The sequence below is a fragment of the Schistocerca nitens genome, chromosome 7 (genome assembly GCF_023898315.1).
Source record: "Schistocerca nitens isolate TAMUIC-IGC-003100 chromosome 7, iqSchNite1.1, whole genome shotgun sequence".
Lineage (NCBI taxonomy): Eukaryota > Metazoa > Arthropoda > Insecta > Orthoptera > Acrididae > Schistocerca > Schistocerca nitens.
Window position 1 is genome coordinate 509,086,024 of NC_064620.1, and position 27,427 is coordinate 509,113,450.

The window sequence follows — 27,427 nt, forward strand, 5'->3', positions numbered from 1 at the left end:
GTTATATAAAAAATTATGTACAGCAGTAATTTAGAAAAGTATTGACTTGTCAGAAGCCGTACGGTGTAGCCGTGTGGTCTGGGACACCTTGTCACGGCACGCGCGGCTCCCCGCGTCTGGGGTTCGAGTCCTCCCTCGGGCATGGGTGTGTGTGTTGTCCTTAGCGTAAGTTAGTTTAAGTTAAGTTGTGTGTAAGCTTAGGGACCGATGACCTCAGCAGTTTGGTCCCATAGAGCCTTACCACAAATTTCCAAACTTGTCACAGAACAGTGTGAAGGGTACACTTTATATGTGTTGATTTTTATAATCCTGTGTGTGTGTGTGTGTGTGTGTGAGTCTGGGGGACGGGGGTGTAGTTATTTTCTGAGATATCTTTTGTTTGTGAACAAGTGAACGGATGCATGCAATATCCACATTCTTCTGGTTCCTTTCTGTATGATGTAACCCTGTATTTTTCGACAAAGTAATGGTCAGTCACGTTTGGATGTCGGTACTTTAGTCCACTGTGGGACTCTTAACATAAATTTTAGACTTTTGGCAGAAAACCCGAGAGGGCATTTCTTGGTTCATTTATTTGTGTCATATCCACTTCAAGCTTGTAAAATTTACTTTTTGATGAACGATGAGGTTGCCTCTTGTCTTCCTAGACATTAAATTTATTGTTCGTTGGTTGCCAGAGTTAGTCGCCTCCGTAGTTGCGTGATCATCGCGACTGACTGCCCTGCAGAGGGTCCGAGTTCAATTCCCGATACTGTCAGGGTCCACTCAGCCTCGTGATGCCAATCGAGGAGCTAATTGAATGAGATGTGGGGGCTAGAACTGGAGGCTCCAGGGTCTGGGAAGCCGACAAAGGCCGGGATTGCGGCGTGTTGCTCGCATAGCCCCTCCATTACACATCCGAGTGAAGCCTTATGCACAGCGTGACACGGCGGCCGGTCGACTTCGCCGCGATGCTGTAGGAGTTTTTTTTTTTAATTTATTGGTACCGATGCAGCAGAAAAAAAATATTATTACTTCCACTGTGTCTTCGAATGAACTCCATGGTCGTCCACATATGGCTGACTCCGAGTCATTGCTGTTGCCGTCACTTTCGGTTTGTCGTCCTGTGGTATGTGTAAGGGGCAATCAAATGAGACAGACTGGAAAAGAGAACTCTTAACATTGCAACGCGTCACCAATCGTGAGTAATTTAATGATTATAAAGAACCCACCTCCATTGCAAATAGGAACCGGATGTTGACCTAGGTTTCGGTGCGTATAAACACCCCTTCTTCGGAACACACTAAAACTACAAACTGCCAAAAGAAGCATGGTCCAACATTAATATAGAACGCCCAAAAGGGCAAAAGACTCGCATAGAATGTAAAATAAACGGTACTTGTGTACCGTGTCAATAGCTGTACTTACAAGGGAACCTCCCTATCGCACCCGCCTCAGATTTAGTTATAAGTTGGCACAGTGGATAGGCCTTGAAAAACTGAACACAGATCAATTGAGAAAACAGGAAGAAGTTGTGTGGAAGTGTGAAAAAATAAGCAAAATATACAAACTGAGTAGTTCATGGGAAGATATGCAGCGTCAAGGACACTGGGAACGCAGGAGCGCCGTGGTCTCGTGGTAACGTGAGCAACTGCGGAGCGAAAGGTCCTTGGTTCAAATCTTCCATCGAGTGAAAAGTTAAATTTTTTATTTTCAGTTTGTGACAAACTCTTATGTTTTCATCACTTTTTTGGGAGTGATTATCACATCCACAAGAAAACCTAAATCGGGCAAGGTAGAAGAATCTTTTTACCCATTAGCCAAGTGTACAAGTTAGGTGGGTCGACAACATATTCCTGTCATGTGACGCACATGCCGTCACCAGTGTCGTATAAATATATCAGATGTGTTTTCCTGTGGAGGAATCGGTTGACCTATGACCTTGCGATCAAATGTTTTCGGTTCCCATTGGAGAGGCACGTCCTTTCGTCTACAAATCGCACGGTTTTGCGATGCGGTCGCAAAACACAGACACTAAACTTATTACAGTGAACAGAGACGTCAATGAACGAACGGACAGATAATAACTACGCAAAAATAAAGAAAGTAAAATTTTCACTCGAGGGAAGACTTGAACCAAGGACCTCTCGTTCTGCAGCTGCTCACCCTACCACGGGACCACGGCGCTCCTCAGCTCACTTTGTCCATGATGTTGCATATGTGCCCCATGGACTACTCAGTTCGTATATTTTGCTTATTTTTTCACAGTTCCACACAACTTCTTCCTGTTTTCTCAATTGATCTGTGTTCAGTTTATCAAGGCCTATCCACTGTGCCAACTTATAACTAAATCTGAGGGGGGTGCGATTGGGAGGTTCCCTTGTTAGCTCGAACGTCAGAAGCGTGCTTCCTCACCCCAGCCAACGTTCGTTGGGCCGCGGGCTCTCAGGTAAACTGAGGTGGCGCCGGCAGCTAGGCTGTGAGAATTTCGGAAAGGAACGCGCGTGCGGGAATTGAGAAATCGTCTTCTTCCATGTCATTGCCATAAAATGTGTTACGAAAGTGATCCGATGACCGGGTCGAAGCCGCATGAAGTTAATGCGTGTGTATGTATAATGTCATAGCTCGAGGACAATTTTGAAGAACCGTAGAACGTGGATAGGCTGAAATTATGTATGTGGGATAGCAAATTCCACGGATGGTCAAAACGCATGCACGCAGGACAGACAAAATACCATTAGCTAGAAGCAGGCTAAAAATATGGGGGATGAATAACCCATTTTTCAATTACTTGGGGTCGGTGAGAGTATTTGATGACTATGCTTGGATAAGCATGTAAAGTTACTATATTAAATTCTAAGCGCTATTGACCAGAAAAAGGTCAAATTAGTATGACAGGCTTAATGTAATTGCGTGAAAGGACGTACAACGTCGCCTTCATCGCCCTTAATACCTGATGACCGACAGAGGTCATTTTGCATACATAGTTTCAGCCTACCCACGTTCTATAGTTCTACAAAAGCGTCCTTGAGTTAGGATATTATATGTGGTGTGCGTACTGTAAGACCTTCGGTACACACACCATCAGATTATTTGACTTGTCGCTCTAACAAAGTAGGCGAGTGTCAGCAATATGTCTCGTGGTCTTATCCTGCCGTGTTTATCTTCTGCCGTTAGGTCAGACGATAGAAATGCCACTTGCACGCTTAGAGTAGCAGATTGACGGTGACCAACTTTAAACAGAACTTGATTAATTTCCACACACATTTATTAAAATAATAACAAGCATAAACATTACTTAACTTGATTCTGGATGCTATTTACAATTGACAATCTGAAGTTCCTTTGGTATTGGTACGTTAATCTTATTCTCACATATATCTCTGATACTGGACAAAAGTGTCTATACATTTATCTTCATGGCTATGTACAGGAGTATGGTAATCTTTTTATGCGCAGACTGATACTTGACTATAGACTGGTACAGACTAATGCAGACTGGTACAGACTGGTGCAGACAAATGCAGACTGACTAATCGGAGGTCTGTACACTCATTATAATACCTCGTGCATTCAGGTATCACTGCGCGAGTGTGATCCACGAGGAGAAAAGGTTCTAAGTTAGCAGCAATCATATTAATACGCGGGTCGGCGGAAGCAGAATTTGGTCCGTCTCTAAGGCAGCGCCATGTCGTAGTGCGGAGACGGACGAGCGCTGCGCCTGCGCTGTTGCGCTTAGCGGGCCGCGCTCTAGTGGGAAAGTTGTGTACGTGCTGACTATGTGGAACACTACATTATACATATACACGCATTAACTTCATGCGCCTTCGACCCGATCATCGGATGACTTTCGTAAGACATTTTATGCCAATGGCATGGAAGGAGACTATTTCTCAATTTGCGCATGCGCGTTCCTTTCTGACATTATCACAGCCTATCTGCCAGCGCCACCTCAGTTTACCTGAGAGCCCGCGGCCCACCGAAGTTTTGCTGGGGTGAGGAAGCACGCTTCTGACGTTTGAGCCAAGTACAGCTATTGACATGGTATACAGGTACCGTTTATTTTACATTTTATGCGATACTTTTGCCCTTTTGGGCGTTCTATATTAATGTTGGACCATGCTTCTTTAGGCAGTTTGTAGTTGTAGTGTGTTCCGAAGAAGGTGTGGTTATCCGCGCTGAAACCTAGGTCATCATCCAGTTTCTATTTGCAGTCGAGGCGGATTCTTTACAATCATTAGACTGGAAAAGAGTAAGTACGCTGTTTATTATTTCTAAAGTAATCCTCATAGATGTTAATACACTCATGTTCAGAGAAAGCAGATCACCTTGACCGACTACAGATACGACGTTCATATTCACAGGACATGTACATCAGTTTGATCTGGCAGGCCAGACACCAATAAGACACGTGTTCGTTCAGCAACATAAAAAATGGTGTCGGGGTTGTTGTGTGCAAAGGCTATGGGTCGCAGGATGCAGGATGTCTTTCACGTAGGTCACATTGCTCACAATTACCTGGACACGCACCTACTGTGATTTGTGATTGTACCCAACAGCAGCCCACACCCTAAGGGCTTGAGTTAGCGCTGTATGTCCTGCGAGTGCAGTCACTGTGACGCCGCTCCCCCATGTCTGCGGTGAACCAAACGCGCTCATCATTAGCAAACAAACAGGACCTAGCTTTACTTCCGCCAGTACCTCGTCTCCTACCTTCCAAACTTTACAGAAGCTCTCCTGAGAACCTTGCAGGACTAGCACTCCCGAAAGAAAGGATATTGCGGATACGTGGCTTAGCCACAGCCTGGGAGTTGTTTCCAGAATGAGGTTAAAACTGTGTGCCGGACCGAGAGTCGAACTCGGGGCCTTTCTTTCAGGAGTGCTAGTCCTGCAAGGTTCGCAGGAGAACTTCTGTAAAGTTTGGACGGTAGGAGACGAGGTACTGGCGGAAGTAAAGCTGTGAGGACGGGGCGTGAGTCGTGCTTGGGTTGCTCAGTTGGTAGAGCACTTGCCCGCGATAGGCAAAGGTCCCGAGTTCGAGTCTCAGTCCGGCACACAGTTTTAATCTGCCAGGAAGTTTCATATCAGCGCACACTCCGCTGCAGAGTGAAAATCTCATTCTGGAAACAGAATCTAGTTTCGTCCAGAAACACTTTCTGATGCCATTACTGTCCCCGGTGATAATGTTCCATACGCCATTGAATTCTGGCATGTTTCTGCATATTCGTCAAATTTAGGGGGAGAAGTGGACGACGCATACATAACGCATGCCGTAATAAACGACGACGGACTGTCACTGTTGATGGTGTTCGATGCGTTACATTATTCCTCTAATATTATATTTTAACTAAATTTCAGTCTTGATCACAACACTTAAGTCTCAATAACATAGGTTACCTGTTTCGGTTATATTTATAAAACCATCTTCAGACCCATGGCTTCCTTGGAGGATGGTAGGCGGAGCTCTCCTCAGTTGCTACGAAGTCAACTGATCCACTGTTATGCCGGAGCCGAGGAGGACGTAGATCTGTCCTGCAGTGCCATCCGGATGAGATGTCGATCTGGGTGGGGCGATCTGACCCATCTCGTCTTGTTCTAAGGCCTCCCGTGAACTGTCTGCACACACCCGTTGCATGTACGAAACACTTCGTCACACACGAGAAGCTTTTTCCCGGATGGGTGCGTCACATTCTCTCATGCCAACAATGCTCCCTCTTTCAAATTCACTGATTTGACGGTACGGTTCGCGTATATGTCTGCGAGGCATCCTGCACGTCTTTTCAAGTCACACTGATCCGTTACCTTCGGTTTACAGTGGCAACGAGAGCCACAAGATCAATTTATCTGTAGGTGGTGTTTCGCCGCATTATCGATGTTGACCCTGGACCCGCGGGCGAACATGTTTCAAATGCTAATCATTTCTGCAGAACATCCTAATGTACGTGTTCTGTTAATATGAGCGTTCTATCTCTATCCGTTCAAGGCGTTCTGTTTACTTTTTTAAATTTTTGTTAACATGAGTGTACATTTATCTGAGAGACAAGATGGTCAGTGCCTTCATGGAAAAATGTTTGCAGATGCCTACGGAACCACGATAAAGTCCAGGCCTGCACGTCTTCGTCCAAAGCAAATCGACGGCCACGAATGCTTTTTTCAGGGCTCCAAAATTACGGAAATCGCATGCGGAGAGATCGGGACTGTATGGAGGATGTAGTCGAAACAACGGCGGAAAAATGTGGGCGGGCATCATCTTGCGTCAGCATGATGCTGCCCAGCAATATTCCTGGGCGTTTGGACTTGATGGCGTACTTCAGTTTTTGCGAAGTGTCCACGGAGCTTTCGTAATACACCCACTCTGCTGTTACTGCTCCTCCACTGGCAATACAATCACCAGTGCTTGCTTTTATGCTGGCGGGACCCCATCTTGTGACATGTTGTGGTCAACTACCAATTATATGGGAATGTCCGGACACTTTTGGTATTTCAAGTATACATCCCCCTTTTGTGGTTCTTGAACAGAGTTTAAGCTATTACTAGCTGAAATTCACTACAGAACTCGATTAGTCTTTGTCCTGTCTCGTTTTTACTACCAAACGCATTTTCTCCCGTAACCCTTTCTTGTATTCCTTCACCTACAACCGCATGACTATTAAATTTTCATCTCCCTTTACTACTGAATTAGCCTTTCAATATCTCCAAACACTTTATCTCTTCATCTTTGGCTTGCAACGCAGGCTCATGTAACTGTACTATCGTTTTCGGTGTTGGATTGCTTTCAGTTGAGGTAAGAACAATCCTACCTTTGAACTATTCACAATGATTCACTCTCTGCCCTGCCTTCCTCTGCATAACGAATCCTACTCCCGTTATACCATTTTCTGCTGCTGTTGATATTACCCTATACTCATCTGATCACAAATCCTTGTCTTCTTTCCATTGCACTTCACTGACCACCACTATCTTGAGGTTAAGCTTTGGCATTTCCCTTGACAGATTTTCTAACTTCCCTACCACGTTCCACGAATCGTAGAACATTATCCTTTCGCTGGTTATTCAGTCTTTTTCTCATGTTTACCTTCCCCTTGGCAGTCCCCTCCCAGAGATCAGAGTGGGAGACTACTCCGGAATCTTTTGCCAATGGAGAGATCATTTGATCCTCTTTCGGTGACAGGCCAAATGGCCTGTGGACACACATCTATCTTTACTGCGGTGGTTTTCATTGCCTTCTGCATCCTCATGCCGTTGATCATTGCTGAATATTCCGCATTTAGGTGTAGTTTCCCACCCTAAGGGCAAGAGAGTGCCCTGAACCTCTGTCCATCTCTCCAGTAGAGGGAAAAAGCAGTGATAGGCAAGACAGGAATATGTAAAACAGATCAAAGCGTGTAAAACTTTCTAACAGATGGAAAGATTAGCACATCATAGGAAAATATGGAGGAGAAAATCAGGTTAGTGGAAAAGTATGTGAAAAATGGAATACGTTCTGCCAGATCTTGTACATAACTTATTTGTGTCCAAAAACTTGAGAAGGTATTGAGATACCACATAATCATGGTGCTAACCTCACCACACCAAAAAATAGTGAGACAAATCAGAAAATGAGTATAAACGTAGGCTTCCATGGCCATTGTCACTTTCATTAAAATTTTTCTGGGTTTGTCACCGCATATAAAACTACGGACGTTTCGGTGCCTGTTGCAAGTGACCTTCTTCAGGGTGTCTAAAATAAAAACCTGAAGGTCGCTTGGAACAGGGACCGAAACGTCTGTAGCTTTTATATGTATTGACAACGCGGTTACAAACCCAGAAAAATTTTATTGAAGGAGAAAATAAGTAATTTATCAAGATTTGTAAGTGCCACACCAAGAAATAGATTCCTTCTAAATGCCTGTAACAAAATTTTTGTTCCAAGTGAAATTAAAATGATGGCACTAAGTTTTCTTATGATAATGTATGTACAGACATAGAGCAGTATTGTTTTACCTAGCAAAACTGTAGTGAACAAAAACCATTTCTCATTCCTTCTACATTTTTTGTGCGAGTGTGACAAAATTAAATTCGATCAAGAAGTCTCTCACTATTGACCACTGTTTCTTACGCAGCTACATTCTTCGAATCAAATGGTGCAAAGTTGAATGTAGAACTCCCTGTGCTGAGAAAGAAATGGCTGCTCTTTCAGATAAACTACTTATGGCATGCATCTGCCATGGTATTCCCTCCTTTGAGTAAATTGTATTTTCCATTCTTCTTGTTTTAAGAGCACGAATTTTTAATAGCCGTTTGTGATGGATGAGCATGAGACACTTTGGTCATACTGCGTTTGGAGATCTTACGCGCCCGCGTTGACAACAATGTTCTAGCAGCATGTTTAAAATCAAAGAAATAGCTGCATGCATTGAAATTACGTGGCATGGATTCACAGCAGTAGCTGACGGAACTCCGGAGAGAAGCATTTCCTGGCAGGAGAACCATGCACATTGTAGTAATCAACCGTGAGCCCTTCATTCTTTAAAGAATCTAACCCACATGTGTAAAATAACTTCGATGCATGTAAGCGAGAAAAAGTTTACAAAAGGTTTCTAACGCTTGTAGTTGGTTGCAAGGCCCGTTATGAAACACTGTATGAATATAGTCTGAGCAATTTACTACACTCCATGTTCAGCAAAATCAAGTATTTTACGCATCTCAATGTTTATGACTCATATCTTTTGAACTATATGTTGTACAATGATATAATTTCTCATGTACATTCACTTATATATGTAGTAACTGTTTGGAAACTGTGTTATGAGTAAAGCTAGTAGTAATGACGTAATAAAACGTCATACCTGACGCTGGTGTTTTATTGAGAGCCATTTTAAGAACAAACTAATTTTTCATGTACCTCAATATGACGTCATATGTCTTGAACTGTGTGCCATACAACGATATAATCTTGCAGATACATTCACAGGTATATCTGCAAACTGTATTGTGAATAGATTCGATAGTGAAAAAAATAATAAATTAAAATGTGAAGTCTGATGCTGGCGTTTTAATGCCCAAACAGTGACAATATACGAAGGCATGCTGAAAAGTAATGTCTCTGAATCTTTTTTATAAAAACTCTCAAAATATTTAAAATAAAACAAACTTTATCAACATTGCACATCTATATTCATCATGTCTACATATTTATTTCTCAATATAGTCACTATGGTGACGGACACGTCTCTCCCAACGAGAGACCAGTTCGTTGACACTGTCTCTGCAGAATGTTTGATTTTGTTGACGGAGCCCCATCCTCCCCTCTGCTTAACACCGCTTAACAACTATCAGTTTCAGGCCCTCTTGGGTGTTCTTTAAGTTTTGGAAACAGTTGAAAATCGGCTGGGGCTAAGCAGGACACTATGGAAGATGACTGATGATAGTGTAAGTGAAGCCAAAGCGCCGGATTGTTACAGATGTCGCAGCGACAGTGTGTGATCTGGAATTGTTATTCTGAAGGAGAGAAAGCTCTACGTGTGAACGAAATCCTCCGTTTAGTGCTTACAGAACACTGTTCCTCACGCACCGACATAGCTAAGCTACACACCGCCATGTTAGCTGCTGCAGTTCGGATCCCTCTGGCGGCAGTATGTTGAACTTGCGTGAGCGAGGCGGAAATTTCGACAGATTAATACGCACGTCATTATTGCCTCAACCGATATTGAGAACAGAATAAAAAATTCGGAAGCAGTACGCCCCCGTAGTAAGCGATAATACTTTTTGCGTTTCATCATTCTGTGGTGGGTTTCAGAAAGAACGTTTCATAAAGGACTGTAATCATATGTAAAGTGTGTTGAAAGTCGCTGCTTATGTCATTCGCAAATACTGGATGAATAAAGTCCAGATATGTATTTGTGCGTTATAAGCTACGCTGCTTTAAGACGAACGCACAGTTTCTAATACTTCTGCCATTGTATTAAACATTTAACGTAAGACTGTAGCTTTTAATGAGTGGATTGTGACAGCATTCTGAATTTTTAAATTCAGTCAATAATTACGCAAAATGAAAATCAAACTTCGTTTTCTCTGGAAGCCGTTAGATATGGAGGCAGCAACTGGTAATGGGTTCTGGAATAGTCGCTTAATAATATAGATGTTTGAAACATTTTCGCCATGATGATGCTTGAAACACATCTGCAGACACGCAACGAATCACCGAAAACACAACAACACTAAAAACACGTTTTTGAAAAAAATATAACACTTAGAACGTTTTCCATTTCCACTGTTTATAGAACTTTAAGGAAAAAAAATAGTTGTAAAATGATCGTTACCAGGCAAAATTATGACACTCGCACCGTATCCGATACAAACGATGTTGTTAGTGGAGGACTGCTGCTCACTATCTGAAATTACAGATATTGTTTTAATTGCTGCGTGCTCTCTCAGTGCAAACCGCGAAGCAGTGGGCAGGTTAGCCGTGAAGGTTCATCGCGTGCCCGTAGTTCGGGAGAACCTGTCTGCCACAGTACCTGCGGTTGCGGCCTCCACCTGTCAGCTGCCACGGATGTAGACGGCGCAAAAATATGAGCAGCCACAGCCAGACAACACAGGCAGCGGTGGAAAAGCTGTCTACGGCCTTGACGGTTCGTACACTCTGGATATATACCGCTGCAACGGCTCCCAGTAACACGCCTTGTAGTTTCTAGTGTCAGAAATGTGTCTGGTCCATTACCCTTGTAGCGTAGTCTACCTGTGCGCTTTTTGTTCGGAATAATCGGCACTTTCTATTCTAAATTAAACCCGCGTTACCTCCCTCCAGCATATTAGCGACCCACTGCATAATTGAGGCACTGAGATAAAAAACATGCGACGGGGTGTACGAGTAATTGCTGTAGTTGTTATTTTGACACGATTTTGCCTCAGTTGATTCTGAAGTAAGACTTGTTCAGGGATTCTTTTCCGTCTCGATAACAGTGTTGAAATTTCTTTTCATTCAGAAAGATTATTGCACGAATGAAATTTAGGCATGATGGCGGGATGCAGTAAACAGGTGTGAGATTTCAAAATGGCTTCTGTGATGAAACCCTCAGACGAGTTCAGAGTCGATTTCCATGAATTTCGAAGGAAGAAACAGAACCCTTAATTGTGGAAGAGAAATAGGACTAAACAAAAGAGGTCATTGGTTTGGAGTATATCAACTGGAAAGGAAACACTGTTCCTAAAAAGGTAACAGGTGCAACTGCATGTATACTGTTATGCAATGTTCATTGTTTGTATTCTCTGTACATCATATCACACTAGAAGAAAGTTATGTAGAAACATTATACTTTGTAATTAAAAATTTGTTTTTACACATTACAAAATATCTGAGTACACTACTCAGTCAAATTGCATCTCTGTTTCACCCAGTAGAAGCGGAATGGTGAAATATGAATTTCCTATGGTTAATATCTCGATAGCCTCCCATTTCCATAACGTGCCGAGAGCTTAAATGGAAGTCATTCCTCTGAAACCTGAAAAATTACGATATGTTTCACGGATGGTTGATGTCATCCCTTTACAGTTTCTGAGTAGTTTTATAATATTCTAAATAAATGTACCATTAATAAAGTGACTTTTGGAAAGGAAGACAATGAATCTGGGACAGTGATCAAGAGTAACAAGTTTATGAACATCAGTGTCAGTCAAAATAAACAGAGTTGGTTAGTAAATGAAAAATGTGCAATTAGCTTTCTCATGTTAGAAGTCAAGGCACTAAAAAGTATACTGGCCTCCATTATATTGTCTGTTTTAATATATATTGTTTAATTATAAATGGCACAAATAAAACGAATCTCTATGGACATGTTGAAATAGTTAAAAAGAATATGTTCCTTGAAAATATACTGTTATTTTTATTTACGATATTTATGATAAAATGTATATTGTTGAAATCAAAAAGGGAATATTTCAGTCATTTTCCATTACCATTTTCTATTATTTGCTTTTATTCTATGATTATAGATTTTGTTTTAAGATTGTATTCTTCCTGATGAGCATGTGGCAGTAACTGCAGAGTTTGAGAATAATACTGTTCAAGATTATATAGTTTTTTCAATACATCTCAAAACTACTGTTGAGTGACATGTCCCCCTTTTGATCCCAAAATCAGTTATTGGTATTACATTCGTATTCGATCCAAGTACGTGAACCAGTGTATCGGCATTTTTGTACTTTAAGTTCATTTGAACGCAATGATTTCCAAGTAAGGCAACTTTTTTATTTATGTAGTCATGACAAGCGCTGTAATTATTTTCATAAACATCTAAGTTCATGCGATAAAAATTATGCAGTAAGTTACTTCAAACCTCACCCTTCAAATGATGTAACACTGCGACGTAATGTCATGTAAGGAGACAGAACACATTTTACCTTACAGGACAACATTAAAATTGGCTTTCACAATAGAGTTTTAGCTATTATATTACTTTGGTCTCTATTTCTTTTTCGTTTAATAATAGTGTACCTCAGTATCAGAAACATTAATATTAGGAAATAATGGCTTAGTTGTTTTATACGTAAGAATTTATATATTGGCAAATGGAAGAGCCTATAACTCTTGCTTTAACTGCCCTTAACTCATCCATGTTACTATATACTAGAATAGTTACGAAGGAGGCATTACAGTACCTTATTTTCATAGCGAGTTAGTTTGCTTTTGTTAAATACGTGTGTCATGGTTCATTTGCACATTTCCCATTGCAATAAAAGATTTATTTTGTGTATGGCTGGATGCTGGCCAATTATGGTTAACTAAGATATATACTGGCTTGAATTTAATTAAAATGGAAATACTGATAATTGTCACAATTCAAGTTACAAGTGTAGCACAAATTTAACAAGAATGTAAACGTCTTCGTCATCTATAATACTATGAATGTTTAATGAAATATTCAACTATAGAAAAAAAGGAGTGATTTCAGATTAATTTTAAATTTGGTGTTGTTACTTGACAGACGTGTTGTAGAGAAAATAATCAAGTATTTTTCTGGTTGCATATTTAACTTCTCTCTGAGTAACCGACAGGTGTCTCTGTCAGCAGTGTACAACTACAGTAAAATTAAGAAAAAAACTGCGTAATGGCGTCCAGACTACTTATGTAGACGTAGGAAGAGATCTTCCAGACTCCTCTGTGTTGTTTTTCCCCTGACTGCATCTGCAGTGCCGCAAAACAGAACTGGCGCGGCTGACGTCTGGTGATTCACGGTGCATCGGTCTTTAGCACACGTTGTGCTTCTTGACGTCTGCGTGGTTTCCCCTAAGCTGCCCACCGCCAACGTGGCCACAGCAGCAAAATTGAACCCGTGCCAAAGACGCATTTCTGCCGTCGAAGAATGGCGTAACCATGTTGTCCTCTGTGTCTGCGCTCCACATCGTGCTACGGCGTGTTATTTGGCGCTATACTCCGCTCGTGTTTAAACTCTTTTAGTTAAAGCGCACATTTCGTTCACAGTACCCTAACTTAACGGAAATTACTTAGTTTCTCTGTCTGCTTGTTATTGCTCGCGTAGCAACTAATATATTGATAAATGGCTGAGATAAAGTATGTTACTACGAAAAGAGCCGCGAAATACTCTTTAGGCATGCTGCGCTGTGACTTTCTTTGGATCATTAATTTTCAACAAAACAAAATATATTATGTTCGTATTATTCTGGATCAGGCTTTCTACAAAAGGAACATTGTTTCATTGCTGTAACTAGCTATAAAGCTCAACATATCTTTCTTACTTTACAGTTACTGAAAACGTTACTGAAAATTATTTCGTTATAAATACTGATGTTACAGTACGCAATGTTTGTTCAACATCAAAATTTCGCAGTGGATTTTCGTTAAAAGTAAAACACCAGTAAGTACCACGACTAACACGAGAACCTGAGACTATTATCAGAGAAAAAATGTTTTTACTATAATTTTTGCCAGACCAGAAGTACGCACAGCAAGATTTCTTTTATATCATGAAGCTAAATTATCTTTTTGCACTGTTAATAATATATCATCCGCAACCCGCGTCCACCTGTAAAACACATCATAAAATCTGCTGCTCTGCCCTGCAATCCCGAAACTCAAAGAAATAATTTTAGTTCACTATTACCTGTCCGTTTCTTTGCGGTATGATTGGTTTCATTTAATACAGTCTGAATGCGCCGCTGTTGCTGCTCGTTCGTTCGTAGCGCAGCTCTGCACCACGAATAATATTTAAATAGCTGAAAATGTCTTAAAAGGATGTGATAAAATGCCAGGCAAGCTTATTACAAATCATAATGCAAGTTTTCACTAAGTAACTCTATTCAAAACATTTAGACAGATTAAATTCTTACACACCTTCACAAATCAATGCCTAATGGCATCCTTCTCTCAGTCTTGATAAAAGAATGCTACACAAGCATACAATATAGCGTCACAGGCTCCTCTTACTCGCGTAACTGCAAAAACACGAAAGATAAATTAATGCTCGGTCACTACTATTTATACTCGGTTTGATATATTTTCATCTTTGTTTGTTATTTAATAAGTATCGTCTGTGGCGGTTTCAGTACTCGACGACACAGATATTATCTTTAAAAAAATCGGTACATAATTCTATAAAAGTATAAAACATGGCACATAATGGTTTCTCTTTATTACATAAAGTTCACACAATCACTGGCCACGCAATTACAGTCATCCAGTTCAATTATTCTTTTCTTTTTTTACCGCATATGATATGTGTTTTGCCAGGAGACGTTACACCATGTTGTCCTCCGTGTCTGCGCTCCACATCGTGCTCCGGCGTGTTATTTGGCGCTATACTCCGCCCATGTTATATGAATTTACTTCATTTCTCTTTTAGTTAATGCGCACATTTCGTTCACAGTAACATAACTTAAGGGAAATTACTTTTGTAATTTGTTCCGTTGATACTACAAATCTTGTGCAACATTTATTTGCATCTGGTGGTGATTTAAATAGGGGCGGTGGAGAAAAACACAACATATTACCACGCCTAGTATGGCGTGGGGAAACAGCTAGCTTTCGATACAGCTTCCAGTAGTCTCGGAATGTATAAATACAGGCTCTCAATCGTTTTCAAGTGAATCTGACGTTATTCTTTGTGTCAAATAGTAGGAAGTTCAGGTAAGAATGTGGAAGTGGATTGAGATCACGCACCCTTCTCTCCATGTTGTTGTTGTTGTGGTCTTCAGTCCTGAGACTGGTTCGATGCAGCTCTCCGTGCTACTCTATCCTGTGCAAGCTGCTTCATCTCCCAATACCTACTGCAACCTACATCCTTCTGAATCTGTTTAGTGTATTCATCTCTTGGTCTCCCTCTACGATTTTTACCCTCCACGCTACCCTCCAACACTAAATTGGTGATCCCTTGATGCCTCAGAACATGCCCTACCAACCAATCCCTTCTTCTACTCAAGTTGGGCCACAAACTCCTCTTCTCCCCAGTTCTATTCAATACCTCCTCATAAGTTATGTGATCTACCCATCTAATCTTCAGTATTCTTCTGTAGCACCACATTTCGAAAGCTTCTATTCTCTTCTTGTCCAAACTATTTATCGTCCATGTTTCACTGCCATACATGGCTACACTCCATACAAATACTTTCAGAAACGACTTCCTGACACTTAAATCTATACTCGATGTTAACAATTTTCTCTTCTTCAGAAAAGCTTTCATTACCATTGCCAGTCTACATTTCATATCCTCTCTACTTCGACCATCATTAGTTATTTTGCCCCTTTAAACAGCAAAACTCATCTACTATTTTAAGTGTCTCATTTCCTAATCTATTTAATTCAGCATCACCCGACTTAATTCGACTACATTCCATTATCCTCGTTTTGCTTTTGTTGATGTTCATCTTATATCCTCCTTTCAAGACACTGTCCATTCCGTTCAACTGCTCTTCCAAGTCCTTTGCTGTCTCTGACATAATTACAATGTCACCGGCGAACACCAAAGTTTTTATTTCTTCTCCATGGATTTTAATACCTACTCCGAATTTTTCTTTTGTTTCCCTTACTGCTTGCTCAATATACAGACTGAATAACATCGGGGAGAGGCTACAACCCTGTCTCACTCCCTTCCCAACCACTGCTTCCCTTTCATGTCCCTCGACTTTTATGATTGCCGTCCGATTTCTGTACGAATTGTAAATAGCCTTTCGCGCCCTGTATGTTACCCCTGCTACCTTCAGAATTTGAAAGAGAGTACTCCAGTCAACATTGTCGAAAGCTTTCTAGGATCATGGTAGACCACAAAGGTTCGATAATACTGATATCTGGCGACTTTGCTGGTCATGGGAGGTGCGACCATTCATCGTCGTGCTCGGAAAACCAGTCCTGGACGATGCGACTGTGTGAACAGGGGTCCTGTCATCTTGGAAATCAGGTTATCATTGGGGAACAAGCATTGTACCACGGAATGGTTTATCAGTCATAACAGTCACATAATCCTTAGTAACAGTGCGACCTAGCATAGTAACCATGGGACCCATGGACACAGCTCTCCGAATCAGCACAGAAACCATGCCTTGTTTCACTCTCGGGACCTAAACTCGGCCAGAAGTTGGAAATGGTGTAATACGAGATTCATCTGACCAAATACCTATATTCTATTGTTTTATGGTCTAGGTTTTGTGGCTTTGGCACCACGTCTTACTGTTACCGGCATATGAAACACTGATGAATGGTTGCGGGATTCCAGATCGCCGTGCAATTCCCTGCTTATGGAACTCACTTCGAGTTGTTTCGGTGCTGACAGGGATCGGGAGTGCGAAATTCTGTTATGAAGTGTCATTTGCAGCTGTCGTCCTCTTCTTTTTAGTCACAATCTTCTTTAATATCCGATCGTCCGTCATGATCGCACAAGACATGTTTTGCACTTCCCCTGTAAGCGGTTTTAGTCTTCGACACTGCAGCTCTTGAAACACGAAATACTTCGCATAACTTGGTCATGGAAGCACTCATCATACGAGCACCGATAATTTGCCCACGTTCACAGTCAGTTTGTTCCAACATAATGCACTCCCAACTACACTCATGCTCATAAATTAAGGATAATTGCCGAATGTGGCGCCACACAACGTTGCACTACACAAAACTGGCGCTAATGGCGTAGGGACATAGGGAACACACACGACACAGATCTTAAGTCCACGGTTTGGTGATAAGTTGAGAAAACCGTCCCGAAACACACCACTGTTTCCTGCGCATGTACCCCGACATCAATATGGGATATGATCACCATGCACACGTACATAACGAGTTGGCATACTCTGGATCAGAAGGTCGAGCAGCTGCTGAGGTATAGCCTCCCATTCCTGCAACAGTGCCTGTCGGAGCTCCTGAAGTGACATAGGTATTTGAAAACGTGCAGCGATACGTCGACCGAGAGCATCCCAGACGTACTCGTTGGGGTTTAGGTCTGGAGAACAGGCAGGTCACTCCATTCGCCTGACATCTTCTGTTTCAAGGTACTCCTCCACAATGGCAGCTCGGTGGTGCCGTGCGTTATCATCCATCAGGAGGAAGGTGTGCCCCACTGCAATCCTGAAAAGGCGGACATACTGGTGCAAAATGACGTCCCGATACACCTGACCTGTTACAGTTCCTCTAAAAACGACACTCACGGGTGTACGTGCACCAATCATAATCCCACCCCGCACCATCAAACCACGACCTCCATACAGGTCCCTTTCAAGAACATTAAGGGGTTGGTATCTGTTTCCTGGTTCACGCCAGATGAAAACCCGGCGACAATCACTGTTCAGACTATACCTGGACTCGTCCGTGAACATAACCTGGGACCACTGTTACAATGACCACGTACTGTGTTTTTGACACCAGGCTTTACGGGCTCTCCTGTTACCAGGGGTCAATGGAACGCACCTTGAAGGTCTCCGGGTGAATAAACCGTGTCTGTTCAGTCGTCTGTAGCCTGTGTGACTGGAGACAACTGTTCCAGTGGCTGCGGTAAGGTCCCGAGCAAGGCTTCCTGCAGTACTCCGTGGCCGTCTGCCGGCACTGATGGTGAGATATCGGTCTTCTTGTGGTGTTGTACACTGTGGACGTCCCATCCTGTAGCGCCTGGACCCGTTTCCTGTCTGCTGGAATCGTTACCATAATCTTGAGATCACACTTTGTGGCAAACGGAGGGCCTGTGCTAAGACCAGCCTCCAGTCGCCCTAGTATTCTACCCCTCATAACGTCATCAATATGTGTTCTTTGAGCCATTTTCAACACACAGTCACCATTAGCACGCCCGAAAACGTCTGCACACTTATTCGCTGCACCGTACTCTGACATGCACCAACACACCTCTGCGTATGTGGACTGCTGCCAGCGCCACCGTGCGACGATCGCAGGCCAAATGCACCGCATGGTCATACCCCGAGGTGATTTAAACCCGCAAACCGCCCACCGCAGCGTTGTTTCACCATGCATTATCCTTGATTTATGGGCATATACATAGAACACTCTTTTGACCACGGTTGGCATTTACTAAGTATTAAGGACACTGAAAACGTGCCGTTCGTGTTCCAGTACAACAGTGCAACCTGCAGGCTTGACTAGGATCTGCATTTACGTTCAGACCTGGATTTCTCTCGGTGTTTCGATATTTTTGTCCAAACCCAGTGTTTATAAATCAGTGTACGCTAAAAATGAAAAATATTTTCATGACCGAGCTTTTTTTAAGTCAGTATCGTAGAGCAGACTTTTGTTAGCAAACGAAGTGACCGAATTACGCAGTTATTCATATAATACACACTTGAGGTGTCTGTGCCTCGAATGTCGGAACGTTAATACCACCTTCTCAGCACGGATTTTTAGACAGCCCACATAATGATGTTGGTACTCAGTGATCTACAAAGCGACCAAATCTCATTGTCCGATTCCCAGCGTCAACCTGTCGATATTTTCGACCTGCAGGTCGTAAGTCTTGATACTAAGTGGTTCAAATGGCTCTGAGCACTATGGGACTTAACATCTGAGGTCATCAGTCCCCTAGAACTTAGACTACTTAAACCTAACTAATCTAAGGACATCACACACATCCATGCCCGACGCAGGATTCGAACCTCCGTCCGTAGCAGTCTCGCGGTTCCGGACTGAAGCGCCTTGAACCGCTCGGCCACGGCGGCCTGCCTTGATACTAATTTTTATTTATGTATTTTCTTGGCGATCGTACAATGAAAAGGTCCTCTTATATTCAAGCTTACTTTGCTCAGAGTTTATTTTCACTTTCTGATGAGTCATCAGTCTTCTGTCTGGTCTGATGCGGCCCGCCCCGAATTCCCCTCCTGTGCCAACCTCTTGATCTCAAAGTAGCACTTGCAACCTACGTCCTCAATTATTTGCTGGGTGTATTCCAATCTCTGTCCTTTTTACGCTCTGCAGCTCCCTCATTACTGTGGACGCTAATTCCTGATGGTTTTGCAGATGTCCTACCATCCTGTTCCTTCTTCTAGTCAGCGCTTTCCATATATTGCTTTCCAATATGACACATCTAAGTCATATGGAAATTAAACATCAATGATTTGACACCCAAGCACAATTAATTTTCATACTTTGAACCTATGATCATGCGACCGTCGAGTACAGAATCAAGTACGAAAATAAATACTTTGAAGTATTGTGCAGATGGACATTTTTGTACTAACGTCGGTTACTAGGTATATTTCGTCGCGTGCTTGTATCAATAACGTATCTAGTCAATACCGTCAAAGTCTTCATCTCCATACACGCGCCTCTAGTGTAAGGTAGGGGTGAGAAAAACCGACCATCTAAAACCGATACCCATATTTTGCTTCCGAATAATCGGTATTTTTCACTATTTGCTTGGCCTCGGTATCTTATCTTTTACTACTGACAGTGCTTCGTTTTCTTTAAAAGATTAAAACAGCAGGAGCCACAACAAACTTACGACATCATATGAAGGGCTTATTTCAATAGCGGTACAAGTCCATTACCTCCACTTTTCTGCCTGTAATGCTTCTGTAATTAATGATACAAGCAAACAGAAAGAAAGGTTCATCTCTAGCAAGAAGCCATATGCTCGAATATTTACGGTATCTCAACTGCAGATTTTTTTCAGCGCTCATTTAACTTTAGGACTCTGTATCTCAGAAAGAAGAAAAATGGACTTGTACCACTATTGAAATAAGCCCTTCATATGAGGAGAAAACTTAACAATCTATTCATACATTACAATTAAAATAGGAAGTAGCTACCTACCGTCTGTGTCTACATCATATGCCTATATGTGCTTGTAGTCCTTGAAATCAGGCAAGTTAACATGAAAAGCAGAGTTCTTAAAACTCAGTTTAACCGATAATCATACCGCTACATGGGTGTTACGAATAGTCAGTGCTAACGCCCATACAGGGTTATCATTCTCGATTGTAACGTGATTTTGAGCACAGTTTCAAAACGTTAGAGTGAATAGCAGAATACTGGTAATTTTTTTTTTCAACTACTTTTCGAGAAAAGCAGCGAGCGGTGGACGGACTGAGATTTCCTGTACTTGCCTACTTAATCTAATATTTTGGTTGTACATATCTTGAAAGTGAAGGAGTTAAAATTTTTCAATGTTTGTTCAGTTTCTGCACTTATTATAGGAAATAATAAGACTAGAAAACCTAAAATCGGTTACTTAAGAAATTTTGAGCAGCTTGAAAAATCAGGATTAACTGGCGAAAAAAACCGATATGACCGGAAACAGATTGTTTCAACGATATCCACCATCTGTAGTGTAAGAAACAAGACCGCCTTACTCACATTGTTCCTGAAATAGCTATCTATCCCAGCTCCACATTGCATCTGAAACTGTATAATCCATTTACCTGAGTTCATCTTAGTTGTGTCATCAAATTACTCAGTTCTGCGACTGTTCCGGCGTAAAGTCAAGAGCCGGTCGGGAACGGTAAAGCAGAGAGAACTGTGAACGACGTCAGCCAGTTGCGCACTGACCGACCCCTCTACAGGACGACAACGCGACAGCAACGGCCTCTATACGAAGAGGACATAAGTGCCGCTCCGACTGGCCGCGGCCCACTTCTACAACAGCATCAAGATTAGGGACTTCAAGACCAGCAGCCGGCCGAAGTGGCCGTGCGGTTAAAGGCGCTGCAGTCTGGAACCGCAAGACCACTACGGTCGCAGGTTCGAATCCTGCCTCGGGCATGGATGTTTGTGATGTCCTTAGGTTAGTTAGGTTTAACTAGTTCTAAGTTCTAGGGGACTAATGACCTCAGCAGTTGAGTCCCATAGTGCTCAGAGCCATTTTTTTTCAAGACCAGCAACTTAGGAATTGTACACTGCTGGCCATTAAGATTGCTACACCAAGAAGAAATGCAGATGATAAACGGGTATTTATTGGAAAAATATATTATACTACAATTGACATGTGATTACATTTTCACGCAATTTGGGTGCATACATCCTGAGAAATCAGTACCCAGAACAACCACCTCTGGCCGTAATAACGGCCTTGATACGCCTGGGCATTGAGTCAACCAGAGCTTCGATGGCGTATACATGTACAGCTGCCCATGCAGCTTCAACACGATACCACAGTTCATCAAGAGGCCCGTACAGGACCTGCAACATGCGGTAGTGCATTATCCTGCTGAATTGTAGGGTTTCGCAGGGATCGAATGAAGGGTAAAGCCACGGGTCGTAACACATCTGAAATGTAACGTCCACTGTTCAAAGTGCCGTCAATGCGAACAAGAGGTGACCGAGACGTGTAACCAATGGCACCCCATACCATCACGCCGGGTGATACGCCAGTATGGCGATGACGAATACCCGCTTCCAATGTGCGTTCACCGCGGTGTCGCCAAACACGGATGCGACCATTATGATGCTGTAAACAGAACCTGGATTCATCCGAAAAAATGACGTTTTGCCATTCGTGCACCCAGGTTCGTCGTTGAGTACACCATCGCAGGCGCTCCTGTCTGTGATGCAGCGTCAAGGGTAACCGCAGCCATGGTTTCCGAGCTGATAGTCCATGCTGCTGCAAACGTCGTCGAACTATTCGTGCAGATGGTGGTTGTCTTGCAAACGTCCCCATCTGTTGACTCAGGGATCGAGACGTGGCTGCACGATCCGTTACAGCCATGCGGATAAGATACCTGTCATCTCGACTGCTAGTGATACGAGGCCGTTGGGATCCAGTACGGCGTTTCGTATTACCCTCCTGAACCCACCGATTCCATATTCTGCTAACAGTCATTGGATCTCGATCACTGCGAGCAGCAATGTTGCCATACGATAAACCGCAATCGCTATACGCTACAATCCGACCTTTATCAAAGTCGGAAACGTGATGGTACGCATTTTTACACGAGGCATCACAACAACGTTTCACCAGGCAACGCCGGTCAACTGCTGTTTGTGTATGAGAAATCGGTTGGAAACTTTCCTCATGTCAGCACGTTGTAGGTGTCGCCACCGGCGCGAACCTTGTGTGAATGCTCTGTAAAGCTACTCATTTGCATATCACAGCATTTTCTTCCTGTCGGTGAAATTTCGCGTCTGTAGCACGTCATCTTCGTGGTATAGGAATTTTAATGGCGAGTAGTGTATATACTTAAGAAATTTCTTGATTCTTCAGTTTCTCTCGGTGTATTTCTTGCTCGAACAGTCCACGGGTGTACTGCCGGTCCATAGTGTCCAACGGGTACAATGTTTCCGCGATCAGACATGTCGCCATCCTCAGGATTACATTGTATGTTTGCATACAGTAATATACGTCTAGTATGCTTTTAACGAATGATAAATGCAGTCTATGTTCAAATGTCAAAACATATTTGTATGTCTCATAATTAACAGTTTCACAAGTTTCAGACTTTTTGCTTTACTTGTACTGTAAAACATTGCTTCTTGCTGAATTTCATGATTCTGGGTCAACGGGAAATACCCTATAGGTTTTTATGAGTGAGTTTTCGAGTATCTACGTGTTTGACAGAAATGGCCGTATCACTCGATTGGAGTGGTTTTGATGTTTAAAATTTTTACAACTCATAGAGAGCATAGACATTAGTAAGTAACATATATTTTGGCCCGCCCGGTTGGCCGTGCGGTCTAACGCACGGCTTTCCGGGCGGGAAGGAGCGCCTTGTCCCCGGCACGAATCCACCCGGCGGATTTGCGTCGAGGTCCGATGAGCTGGCCAGTCTGTGGATGGTTTTTAGGCGGTTTTCCATCTGCGTCGGCAAATGCGGGCTGGTTCCCCTTATTCCGCCCCAGCTACACTATGTCGGCGATTGCTGCGCAAACAAGTTCTCCACGTACGCGTACACCACCATTACTCTCCCACGTAAACATAGGGGTTACACTCGTCTGGTGTGAGACGTTCCCTGGGGTGTCCACCGGGGGCCGAACCGCACAATAACCCTTGGTTCCGTGTGGGGCGGCGGAGGGGTGAAGTGGACAGCGGTAGTCGTCGTCGGGTTGCGGGTCACGGCGGCTGCGGCGGGGACGGAGCCTCTCCGTCGTTTCTAGGCCCTCGGTTAACATAACATAACACATATTTTAACTTGATACGTCTACTCGTTCCTGTGAACAGGGGTTCTTAACAGTCGATCAGACAGACGGGCAACCAAGGGTTCCGTTTTTACAGACTAAGGCAAGGAAGAGTAAAAATACAAGTTGCAAATAATCCGCTGAAGGCAATCAACATATGAATGAATTGAGAACCTTACACTATGGTAACTTGCTACAAACGTCGCACTTATAATTCACGAAAGCAAGAGGATTGTATTCATGTGTTATACTCGAACGCTGTAATCATGCGTAAATCAACTATTAACTGTGGTAGCAATTTCTGAATTCAGCTAACGATTGCGCTGAAGACGTGGGCTTGGTATTGGACCTAGCACAAAACATGAACACAAAAACCCACATAAAATTGAGAAACTTTTCAGAATAAGAATACAGGCTTTGCGGAAAGATTCTTTTGATTATTACTTCAAGTACATGTGATGATCACGTACATGGCAAAACTAAAATTTAACTAATTCTGGCCAACATACGATAAGTCTGCTCTGAGGAGCGTGAGTTACTCGGAGCAGCGTCCCCAGGAATAGTATCCAGAAAACGTTCTAACTGGCAGCGACTGGCCGCGGGATGTGACTCTTCTCTTTTACCGAGTTGGAGAACGCTGGACCAAACAAGAAACTACCGAAACAGCCGGTTGGTGTTTGGCCAATGTAAAGACTCTAAAAAAGCCGGGATGACAGTTACTCTACACCACGCCAGGCTACAGGGCATGTCTAAACAGAACTCAGTGGAAACTTTCCGTGTTTTTGCACAAAGTAGAAAGAAACTACTCTGATTTCAACCAATGCATATGCACCTTCAAGTACTGACACATCCATACACCACACAACATGTACACAATGTGGAGTAAGAAAAAAGGAACAGTCTGATAATGTGACACACAAATAAATCAAATTGGTTCCTACGAATTATTTCTCCAAGCACAAGATAAAAATCATAATAAAAGATAGCACAAAAACAAAGCTGCTACGTTGGTTACAAAGTAAACGAGGTATGATAAATGAGATTTATAAGAAAATGGGCAGAAACAGGGCCCTTCCACCATTATTGTTGTTGTTGTTGTTGTTGTATGTTGTTGTTGTTGTCTTCAGTCCAGAGACTGGTTTGATGCAGCTCTCCGTGCTACTCTATCCTGTGCAAGCTTCTTCATCTCCCAGTACCTACTGCAACCTACATCCTTCTGAATCTGCTTAATGTATTCATCTCTTGGTCTCCCTCTACGATTTTTACCCTCCACGCTGCCCTCCAATACTAAATTGGTGATCCCTTGATGCCTCAGAATATGCCCTACCAACCGATCCCTTTTTCTAGTCAGGTTGTCCCACAAATTTCTCTTCTCTCCAATTCTAATCAATCATTAGTTACATGATCTACCCATCTAATCTTCAGCATTCTTCTGTAGCATCACATTTTGAAAGCTTCTATTCTCTTCTTGTCTCATCTATTTATCGTACACATTTCACTTCTAACCATACAGTAAAGCTGCATGCCCTCGGGAAAAATTACGGCTGTAGTTTCCCCTTGCTTTCAGCCGTTCGCAGTACCAGCACAGCAAGGCCGTTTTGGTTAATGTTACAAGGCCAGATCAGTCAGTCATCCAGACTGTTGCTCCTGCAAGTACTGAAAAGGCTGCTGCCGCTCCTCAGGACCCACACATTTGTCTGGCCTCTCAACAGATACCCCTCCGTTGTGGTTGCACCTACGGTACGGCTATCTGTATCGCTGAGGCACGCAAGCCTCCCCACCAACGGCAAGGTCCATGGTTCACCATTATTACTGTGAAAATACGAATTTTCGGCGAGCGACGGAAAACCTAAATCTGACTGCCCGAAAAGCAATTTTAAGTCTGATTCTACGCTGCCTCGCTCGTCAATAACCTTTAGAGTATCCCACAGCAACAGTTGCAAAAAAATTCTCTGTTTTCCACCGAATACGCGACATTGCGTAAAGCTCCAAAACTCCGGTAATCACATGACTGTAGCAACAACGTTTACATCTCCAATAGAACTTACTAATTGTTCGGTTATAGCACGTAACAACGAATCTTTATCCTGCGCGCATTCAGAACAGACGCCGCTGAGTAACGATAAATGCTGCAGCCGTACCTTTTCACTAATAATCCGACGCACATCGGGACATTCGTTTCACGACATACAAAGTGCTCTTCCACATGAGCAGAGCAGGTGGACTTCGATGACGACGTGGGAACGTAATGAGCCTCTGTGTAGGCTGCAGGGGCAGCGATGCGAGCAGATAAAACCCCAGCCCATACCCGCAGGTATGGGATTCGATTTTACGGTCAGGCGGGCGGCACGGCCGTTCCGACTGAATTGAAGCGGGCGCGCGTAATCCGCAGCGCACCGGCCGATTCCCACGGTAATCGGGATCGCCTGGGGCAGCCGCCAGTTCAGTGGTGTAACCCCGGCCACGTTTTGTCCTTCCGTTAATAGCAACGGATTAATCTGTGTATATCGCTGTGCTCTGTTCCTAAGTGGATAACTGAGTGAGAGCCTGACATTTTTGGTGGGGGAAGGGGTGATCAGCCTCCTGGCTGGTTTCATGCGACCCGCAACAACTTCCTCTCATGTGCCACCATCTTCATCTCAGAGTTGCACACTTGCACATGTACTCTACGTCCTCAACTACTTGTTCGACATATTCCAATCTCTGTCTTCTCGTACAGATTTTTCCCTCTACTGGTCCCTCTAGTTTGTTGGAAACTGTTCCCTGAGTCTTAACACATGTCCCACCTTCCTGTCCTTTCCTCTTGTCCGGTTCTCTATGCATTCCCATGTTCCTTATCCTCTCCGATTCTGCGGAATTTACGTCGCCTTATCGGTACGCATAATTTTCAAAATGTTCTGCAGCACTGCATCTATGCCGGCCCGAGTTGCCGTGCGGTTCTAGGCGCTACAGTCTGGAACCGAGCGACCGCTACGGTCGCAGGTTCGATTCCTGCCTCGGGCATGGATGTGTGTGATGTCCTTAGGTTAGTTAGGTTTAATTAGTTCTAAGTTCTAGGCGACTGATGACCTCAGAAGTTAAGTCGCATAGTGCTCAGAGCCATTTGAGCCAACTGCATCCAAACCGCTATGATTCTCTTCTTTTTCGGTTTTCCCATAGTCCGTGATTCACTTCCATACAGTGTTGTGCTCCAAACGTACATTCTCAGAAACTTCTTCCCCAGGCTAACGCCTATGATTCACACTATTAGACCTTTCTTTTTTTGGCCATGAATGCCCTGTTTTCCTGTGTTAGCTTCCCTTTTATATCCATTTTCCTTCGTGCATCGCATGTGATTTTCTCTCCAAGTAGCGAAATTCCGATATTAATTTCGTCTACGTCTTGCTCACCAAATTATGCTGTTTTTCCCTTTCTTCCGTTCATCCTCAATCCGCATTTTGTAGCGAACAGAGAGTTTATTTCATTCAACAGACCCTGTAAATCCAATTCTCTTTCACTGAGGAGAGCAATTTGATCAGCAAATCTTATCACTGATATTACACTCTGAATTTTATTCCCACTCTTGAATCTTTCTTTTATTTCCATCATTGCTTCTTCAATGTAGAGACTGAACAGTAAGGGCGAAAAACTAATCCCTATCTTATGAGCTTTCTAATCCTAGCTCTTCTCTCTTCATTTCAGTCTTTATTGTTTTCTCTTAATTGTTTTACGTACACTCGAAGAAAAAAAAGAAGTAACTACTCGCCACGAAGGAACTGTCCGACAGGGACAGCCATCGGTAGACGTGCTGTAAATGTACAAACAAATAATTACAATTTCAGAAAATTGGACGATTTGTTCAAGAGAAAGAGCTTCACAAATTGAGGAAGTCAATAATGTTTTGGCCAGCTGCGGTGGCCGAGCGGTTCTAGGCGC